This window comes from Nerophis ophidion, linkage group LG28 (assembly GCF_033978795.1).
Source record: "Nerophis ophidion isolate RoL-2023_Sa linkage group LG28, RoL_Noph_v1.0, whole genome shotgun sequence".
NCBI lineage: Eukaryota > Metazoa > Chordata > Actinopteri > Syngnathiformes > Syngnathidae > Nerophis > Nerophis ophidion.
In genome coordinates, this window is record NC_084638.1 from 23,707,428 (window position 1) to 23,716,474 (window position 9,047).

Here is a 9,047-nt window from a genome sequence, read left to right on the forward strand (position 1 = left end):
AAAGATATTTTCTTATTTAAACGGGGATAGCAGCTCCATTCTATGTGTCATACTTGATAATTTCGCCATATTGCCATATTTTTGCTGAAAGGATTTAGTAGAGAACATCCACGATAAAGTTGGCAACTTTTGGTCGCTAATAAAAAAGCCTTGCCTGTACCGGAAGTAGCAGACGATGTGCGCGTGACGTCACGGGTTGTGGAGCTCCTCACATCTGAACATTGTTTACAATCATGGCCACCAGCAGTGAGAGCGATTCGGACCGGGAAAGCGACGATTTCCCCCTTAATTTGAGCAACGACGAAAGATTGGTGGATGAGGAAAGTGAAAGTGAAGGACTATAAAAAAAATTTAAAAAAAGACTATACAGTGGGAGCGATTCAGATATTATTAGACAAATTTAGTAGGATCATTCTGGAAAATCCCTTATCTGCTTATTGTGTTACTACAGTTTTAGTGAGATTATATGGTCGTACCTGTACAACCTGCACCTTTCTTCAGCACCAGTCGACGGGTGGTGGCGATGCCCACCTCTGCCCTTCGCAAGGGACCCTCTACGAAACACGATCTTTCGAAATGATCGCTGCATAATACATTGTACTTTGTGTGTGTGGTCCAATCCAACCGTGTTCGCTTGACTGCTCTGTTCCATAATAAAGCTTCACCGTCATCTTTCGGGAATGTAAACAATAAAACACAGACTGTGTTTGTGTTGATAAAGGCGGCCGCTTCCCCCCTACAGCTTTCTTCTTTGACGTCTCCATTATTCATTGAACAAATGGCAAAAGATTCAGCAACACAGAGGTCCAGAATACTGTGGAATTATGCGATTAAAGCAGACTACTTATAGCTTGGATCGGGCTGGAAAAAAATGTCCGCTACAACCCGAGACGTCACGCGCACACGTCATCATTCCGCGACGTTTTAGCATGATACTTCCGCGTAAAAATTTAAAATTGTAATTTAGTACACTAATAAAGCCATATTGGCATGTGTTGCAATGTTAATATTTCATCATTGATATATAAACTATCAGACTGCGTGGTCGATAGTCGTGAGTTTCAGTAGGCCTTTAAATTGGATGTATATTGTAGCGTCCCGGAATAGTTAGTGCTGCTAGGGGTTCTGGTATTTGTTCTGTTGTGTTTATGTTGTGTTACGGTGCGGACGTTCTCCCGGAATGTGTTTGTCATTCTTGTTTGGTGTGGGTTCACAGTGTGGCGCATATTTGTAACAGTGTTAAACTTCTTTATACGGCCACCCTCAGTGTGACCTGTATGGCTATTGACCAAGTATGCCTTGCATTCACTTGTGTGTGTGAAAAGCCAGATGTATTATGTGACTGGTTGTAGAGGACGCTAAAGTCAGTGCCTTCAAGGCACGCCCACAATATTGTTGTACGGCTGAAAATGGTGAGAAATCTGGAAGAATGGTTGCCCCGGGAGAAATTCGGAAGAATGGTTGTCCTGGGAGATTTTCGTGAGAGGCACTGAACTTCGGCGGTCTCCCGGGAAAATCATGAGGGTTGGAAAGTATGACTATCAGCGGTGAATGCGGAGTTACAGCGGCACAGCCAGCTCTAATCTTAATTTGATATTACCTGGAGGGCCAAATGAAATTACACGGTGGGCCAAATTTGACACCCATGATCTAGTTGATTTTACTATTATTACATCAATATTTTTTGACATCACAACATCTTTCGTTTTTTTAAAATTCATATTAAGTTTATAAACTCAGGAAATACGTCCCTGGACACATGAGGACTTTGAATATGACCAACGTATGATCCTGTAACTACTTGGTATCAGATCGATACCGATATTTGTGGTATCATCCAAAACTAGTGTTAAGCATCCACACAACAGAAGAATAAGTGATTATTACATTTGAACAGATGTGTAGATAGAACATGTTGATACAGAAAATACATGCCCCTAAAGCTGACCAACATGCCAGACTGCAATCAGTTGGAAGCGTGTCTTAATGAAATTAAACAATGGATGTCCGCTAACTTTTTGCAACTTAATGCCCAAAAAACGGAAATGCTGATTATCGGTCCTGCTAGACACCGACCTCTATTTGATAATACAACTTTAACATTTGACAACCAAATAATAAAACAAGGTGACTCGGTAAAGAATCTGGGTATTATCTTCGACCCAACTCTCTCCTTTGAGTCAAGCGTTACTAAAACGGCCTTCTTTCATCTCCGTAATATTGCTAAAATTCGCTCCATTTTGTCCACTAAAGACGCCGAGATCATTATCCATGCTTTTGTTACGCCTCGTCTCGATTACTGTAACGTATTATTTTCGGGTCTCCCCATGTCTAGCATTAAAAGATTACAGTTGGTACAAAATGCGGCTGCTAGACTTTTGACAAGAACAAGAAAGTTTGATCACATTACGCCTGTACTGGCTCACCTGCACTGGCTTCCTGTGCACTTAAGATGTGACTTTAAGGTTTTACTACTTACGTATAAAATACAACACGGTCTAGCTCCATCCTATCTTGCTGATTGTATTGTACCATATGTCCCGGCAAGAAATCTGCGTTCAAAAGACTCCGGCTTATTAGTGATTCCTAAAGCCCCAAAAAAGTCTGCGGGCTATAGAGCGTTTTCCGTTCGGGCTCCAGTACTCTGGAATGCCCTCCCGGTAACAGTTCGAGATGCTACCTCAGTAGAAGCATTTAAGTCTCACCTTAAAACTCATCTGTATACTCTAGCCTTTAAATAGACCTCCTTTTTAGACCAGTTGATCTGCTGCTTCTTTTCTTTCTCCTATTTCCCCCCCTCCCTTGTGGAGGGGGTCCGGTCCGATGACCATGGATGAAGTACTGACTGTCCAGAGTCGAGACCCAGGATGGACCGCTCGTCGGGACCCAGGATGGATCGCTCGCCTGTGTATCGGTTGGGGACATCTCTACGCTGCTGATCCGCCTCCGCTTGAGATGGTTTCCTGTGGACGGGACTCTCGCTGCTGTCTTGGATCCGCTTGAACTGAACTCTCGCGGCTGTGTTGGAGCCACTATGGATTGAACTTTCACAGTATCATGTTAGACCCGCTCGACATTCATTGCTTTCGGTCCCCTAGAGGAGGGGGTGGGGGGGGGGGGGGGGGTTGCCCACATCTGAGGTCCTCTCCAAGGTTTCTCATAGTCAGCATTGTCACTGGCGTCCCACTGGATGTGAATTCTCCCTGCCCACTGGGTGTGAGTTTTCCTTGCCCTTTTGTGGGTTCTTCCGAGGATGTCGTAGTCGTAGTGGTTTGTGCAGTCCTTTGAGACATTTGTGATTTGGGGCTATATAAATAAACATTGATTGATTGATTGATGATACAGAAAATAAGCAAATATTAACAGTAAATGAACAAGTGGACTAAGAATGAATTTTTACTTCTTGTCCCTCATAGTGTTGACAAAATAATAGAATGATAAACGACACAATATGTCAGCAGACTAATTAGGAGCCTTTGTTTACTTACTACTAGAAGACAAGTAGTCTTGTATGTTCACTATTTTATTCAAGAACAAACTTGCAATAAGAAACATATTTTGAATGTACCCTAAGATTTTTTTTTTGTTAAAATAAAGCCAATAATGCCATTTTTGTGGTCAAGTAGCATTGAGCACTAGATGATGATTGGATAAACATTTGAAAGAGCAGGTAGTCACCTAATGTACAGTTTCAGGTATCAAATAACAGTGACCTATCCTCCCACTCCCCACAGTATTTAACACTGGCAGAATAAACAAGACATACAGTGACAATTACCAAGCACAGCACCAATATAAAGAGCAGACTACAGATCATTGCATCTAAATATAAATTAATATACATAGATATCCATTAGTGGACCATAAATGATCACTACTATCACCAATATTAACATTAATAGTTTGAGTTTAGATGAATAGTATTCACACATCTCATACAAACAAACGCGTACTATCCGTTGACAAGTGTGTACCAAAAAAAAAAGTATAATTGAACTACATTTCCCATAATGCTCGCCATACCAGGAAGTGATTTAAAATCGACTGTCAAACATATACGTAACCAAACAAATGTAACGTTCAAAGCACACGGTACACCCGCAAACTGACCAACGCAATAGTAAAGTAGCACAACTTTAATCCGTTATTTTGGCACTTTTGTAACATTGAAAAACAATCGCTAAGAAGTTTAGGACAGCAGTTTAAGAGTCGCCAAGCCAGATAGCCTTTACCTGTAAAGCGAGACGTTATGGAGCACAAACCTTGCAAACGCAACACAGTTAAAGCAGACAACATAAAAACCAGGATAGAAAGATAAGCAAAAACAAGCGCCTTACCAGCTGGCTGGACACAAATGTTGCGACGTGAGTTCTCTGCATTGGCGCCATTTGCTTTTCAAACCAAGCACGTGAACCTACGTACTGACCTGACATTTAAAGGCACCACGTTGCCAAGAACAACATCTCAGAAAACACAACACACACACACATTATATACATATATATACTGTATATATATATATATATACATATATATATATATACATATATATATATATATATATATATATATATATATATATATATATATATATATATATATATATATATATATATATATATATATATATATATATATATATATATGTGTATATGTATTAGAAGTGTGGGGAAAAATCGATTCGAATACGAATCGAATCGTTTATGTTGTGCGATTCAGAATCGATTCTTATTTTTAAAAAATCGAATTTTTATTTTTTTATTATTAGTTTTTTTTAATCAATCCAACCAACCACTACACAGCAATTCCATAACAATGTAATCCAATTCCAAAACCGAACCTGACCCAGCAACACTCAGAACTGCAATAAACAGAGCAATTGAGAAGAGACACAAACACGACACAGAAAAAACCAAAAGTAGTGAAACAAAAGTGAATATTATCAACTACAGTATCAATATTAGTTATAATTTCAGCATAGCAGTGATTAATAATCCCTCACTGACATTATCATTTGACATTTATAAAAATAATAAAAAAGAACAATAGTGTCACAGTGGCTTACACTTGCATCGCATCTCATAAGCTTGACAACACACTGTGTCCAATGTTTTCACAAAGATAAAATAAGTCATATTTTTGGTTCGTTTATTAGTTAAAACAAATTTACATTATTGCAATCAGTTGATAAAACATTGTCCTTTACAATTATAAAAGCTTTTTTTTTTTCATTTAAATCAACTACTCTGCTAGCATGTCAGCAGACTGGGGTAGATCCTGCTGAAATCCTATGTATTGAATGAATAGAGAATCATTTTGAATCGGAAAAATATTGTTTTTGAATCGAGAATCGAATCGAATAAAAAAAAATCAATATGTTACCGAATCGTGACCCCAAGAATCGATATTGAATCGAATCGTGGGACACCCAAAGATTCACAGCCCTAATATATATATATATATATATATAAATATATATATAAATACACCCACACCTATATATTCATATATAAAAACACACACATATATATGTATATATATATATATACATACACATATATGTATATATATATATATCCAATACATACATATATATACACACACACACCTATATATGCATATTTAAAGACACACATATGTATATATATATGTGTGTGTGTATATATATATATATATATATATATATGTATAAATATATATATATACATACACCTATTAATGCATATATACATATATGTATACATTATATATATATATATATACATACACCTATTAATATATATATATATACATATATATATAGAGTGTGAATGTTGTCTGTCTATATGTGTTGGTCCTGCGATGAGGTGGCGACTTGTCCAGGGTGTACCCCGCCTTCCGCCCGATTGTAGCTGAGATAGGCGCCAGCGCCCCCCGCGACCCCAAAACGGAATAAGCGGTAGAAAATGGATGGATGGATGTATATACCAGTGACGTGCAGTCAGGTTAGGCAGTGCCTCTGGTGCCATCATGGAAAGAAAAAAAAAATTGTTATATGTATCCAGTGATTATACTTTATAAAGTTATTTCCCATTTAATTTCACCAGTTTTGGACCATTTTTATTCAAAATCGCTGAAGTTTCACATTTGCTGTTCAAATACTGGGAAGAGACTTGCGGTGAGTCAGCAGCCAGTCGAGCCTCACCATGGATTGCGCAATGACTCGGCTAACTGCTGGCTGCTGTGCAGTGAGACCGTATTGCTGTATGAATTATATTATGCGTTTCCATAGTTTAGTTAGCTGAGGTGTATAATGTACAGTGTATTTTATCAACAACTGTATGTGTGTAAGGCAATCATAAAACGGCTGCGAAGATTGCACTTTGTGAGTCACCTGTTCTCCCGCCTCCTGGTGGTAGAGGGCGCTAGTGATCCCAGGGATCATTCTTGCAATTACTCGGCTGCAGAATAAGTGACAACAAGCTACAGTTAGCAAGTCAAGAGCAGCGGCAGCGATCGTTTGTTTTTTCCTCTCCCCTGGACTTTTAACATGGAGGATTACATATCTAAAATAAAACAGTTTTTTAAACTGGACTTTCAATGGAAGCAGGAGGTAATAATTAAAGGAAAACCAACGCCGGAGCTAAAAGGTTTGCTTCAGTCAGTGATCTCCATGGAGACGGATAGACTTTTAAATCTGAAGAAAGGTAAGGAAGACTTCTATAAACAAGTTATCCATGCTTTTGTTCAGAAGAAGCGGCGCATGGACTTCATTTTTTAAGCAAAGGTAAGACCATAATGTTTTTTTTAATTAAATGTGATTTTTTGTGTGCTACAGTTTGTAAAGAGGCTGGTAGGAGCTTTTAAACAAAACCCGTTAACTGCTGCCAATCAAATGGTGAATAAGATACTCTTTAGGGTTCATATGTTTGTAAATCTGACTGTGATGAAGTCAGTGCTTCACCAGCCATGAACCTCACCGCACGACACTGATATATACAAACACCTATACGGTGGGGCAAAAAAGTATTTAGTCAGCCAGCGATTGTGCAAGTTCTCCCACTTAAAATGATGACAGAGGTCTGTAATTTTCATCATAGGTACACTTCAACTGTGAGAGACAGAATGTGGAAAAAAAAATCCAGGAATTCACATTGTACGAATTTTAAAGAATTTATTTGTAAATTATGGTGGAAAATAAGTATTTGGTCAACCATTCAAAGCTCTCACTGATGGAAAGAGGTTTTGGCTCCAAATCTCACGATACATGGCCCCATTCATTCTTTCCTTAACACGGATCAATCGTCCTGTCCCCTTAACAGAAAAACAGCCCCAAAGCATGATGTTTCCACCCCCATGCTTCACAGTAGGTATGGTGTTCTTGGGATGCAACTCAGTATTCTTCTTCCTCCAAACACGACGAGTTGAGTTTGTATATTTAATTTGTCTTTGTCATAATTAATTATTATTTTTTTAAATACTTTTGGAGTATTTAATCACTGTAAATATAACTGATATGTGAGCTGTATTAATTACAAAAAACAGAAATATTCTGCCAACAAAAACTTTATTGTTTGAATTGCAATGGTGAACATGTTCAATGTATTAAAATACAATTACATTTTGTTTATTTTTCTACCGGTGGGTTTGCACCTAAATGAAAATGAGATTTTATTCCATATCATTCCTCCATTTTTTTTTTACCTGTTGGTTGATAAAAAAAAATGTTCTAACAATAAAATGTTCTCATGCATGAAATAATCCTGTGTTTCTCCCCAGGACCCATTTGTAATAGTGTGGCCAGAAATGGTACTGCAACCACGGTCAAAATTCCGTCGTCCCCTCTGTGGAACATGCATTTGTTTTTAAGAGTTCTTTCTTTAATCACAGTCATGTTTAAAGGGAAACATCATCACATTTTCAAAAGGGTTAAAAACAATGAAAATCAGTTCCCAGTGGCTTGTTGTATCTTTTGAAATTTTTTTCAAAATTTTACCGGTCCCCGAATATCCCTAAAAAAAGCTTTAAAGTGCTTGATTTTCGCTATTTGCGATGAGACTATCCATTTCCCTGTGACGTCATACAGTGCTGCCAATGTAAACAAACAATGGCGAATACCACAGCAAGATATAGTGACATTAGCTCGGATTCAGACTCGGATTTCAGCGACTTAAGCGATTCAACAGATTACGCATGTATTGAAACGGATGGTTGGAGTATGAAAGTATTGAAGAAGAAACTGAAGCTATTGAGCGAATAGCTATTGACGCTATTCATAGCCATAGCATGGCCGAATAGCTGCGTTAGCATCTAAGGTAAAATGTGCGGACCAAACGATCAGGACTTTCGCATCTTGTGACACTGGAGCAACCTAAATCCGTCGATTGGTAAGTGTTTGTTTCGCATTAAATGTGGGTGGAAGGAAACGTAATATAGTTGCAAATGCATCTGCAGGTTATCCATACATCTCTGTGCCATGTCTGCTTTAGCACCGCCGGTAAATAGCATGTTAGCATCGATTAGCGAAGCATGTTAGCATCAATTAGCTGGCAGTCAACATCAACAAAACTCACCTTTATGATTTTGTTGACTTTATTGTTGCAAATGCATCTGCAGGTTATCCATACATCTCTGTGCCATCTCTGTCATCGCCGGTAAATAGCATGTTAGCATCGATTAGCTGGCAGTCACGCCGCGACCAAATATGTCTGATTAGCACATAAGTCAACGACATCAACAAAACTCACCTTTGTGATTTCGATGAATTTATCGTTGCAAATGTACCTGCAGGTTATCCATACATCTCTGTGCCATGTCTGTCATCGCGGGTAAAATGTGGAGACACTCTGGCACATTCAATGGGGGTCTGGCGGCAGACACTTTCGCATCTTCGGGCCAGTGGTGCAACTTGAATCCCTCCCTGTTAGTGTTGTTACATCCTCCGACAACACACCGACGAGGCATGATGTCTCCAAGGTTCCAAAAAATAGTTGAAAAAAAAGGAAATAACAGAGCTGAGACCCGGTATTTGCAATGTGTTGAAAATGAAAATGGCGGCTGTATTACCT

General features: G+C 38.6%; 2 protein-coding genes across 2 annotated transcripts in view; both read right to left on the bottom strand.

Moving 5' to 3' along the window:
• LOC133545541 (oocyte zinc finger protein XlCOF6.1-like) overlaps positions 1–4,478 on the bottom strand; it is a 60,742-nt gene extending 56,264 nt beyond the window's left edge. Inside the window, exon 1 of the mRNA XM_061891244.1 lies at positions 4,338–4,478. The gene's annotated coding sequence lies outside the window, so the exon portion shown is untranslated. The remainder of the gene's footprint in view (positions 1–4,337) is intronic.
• A 3,051-nt stretch (positions 4,479–7,529) lies between these two features.
• LOC133545547 (zinc finger and SCAN domain-containing protein 2-like) overlaps positions 7,530–9,047 on the bottom strand; it is an 8,377-nt gene continuing 6,859 nt past the window's right edge. The window contains exon 2 of the mRNA XM_061891252.1: positions 7,530–9,047. This exon is cut by the window's right edge and continues 1,768 nt beyond it. The gene's annotated coding sequence lies outside the window, so the exon portion shown is untranslated.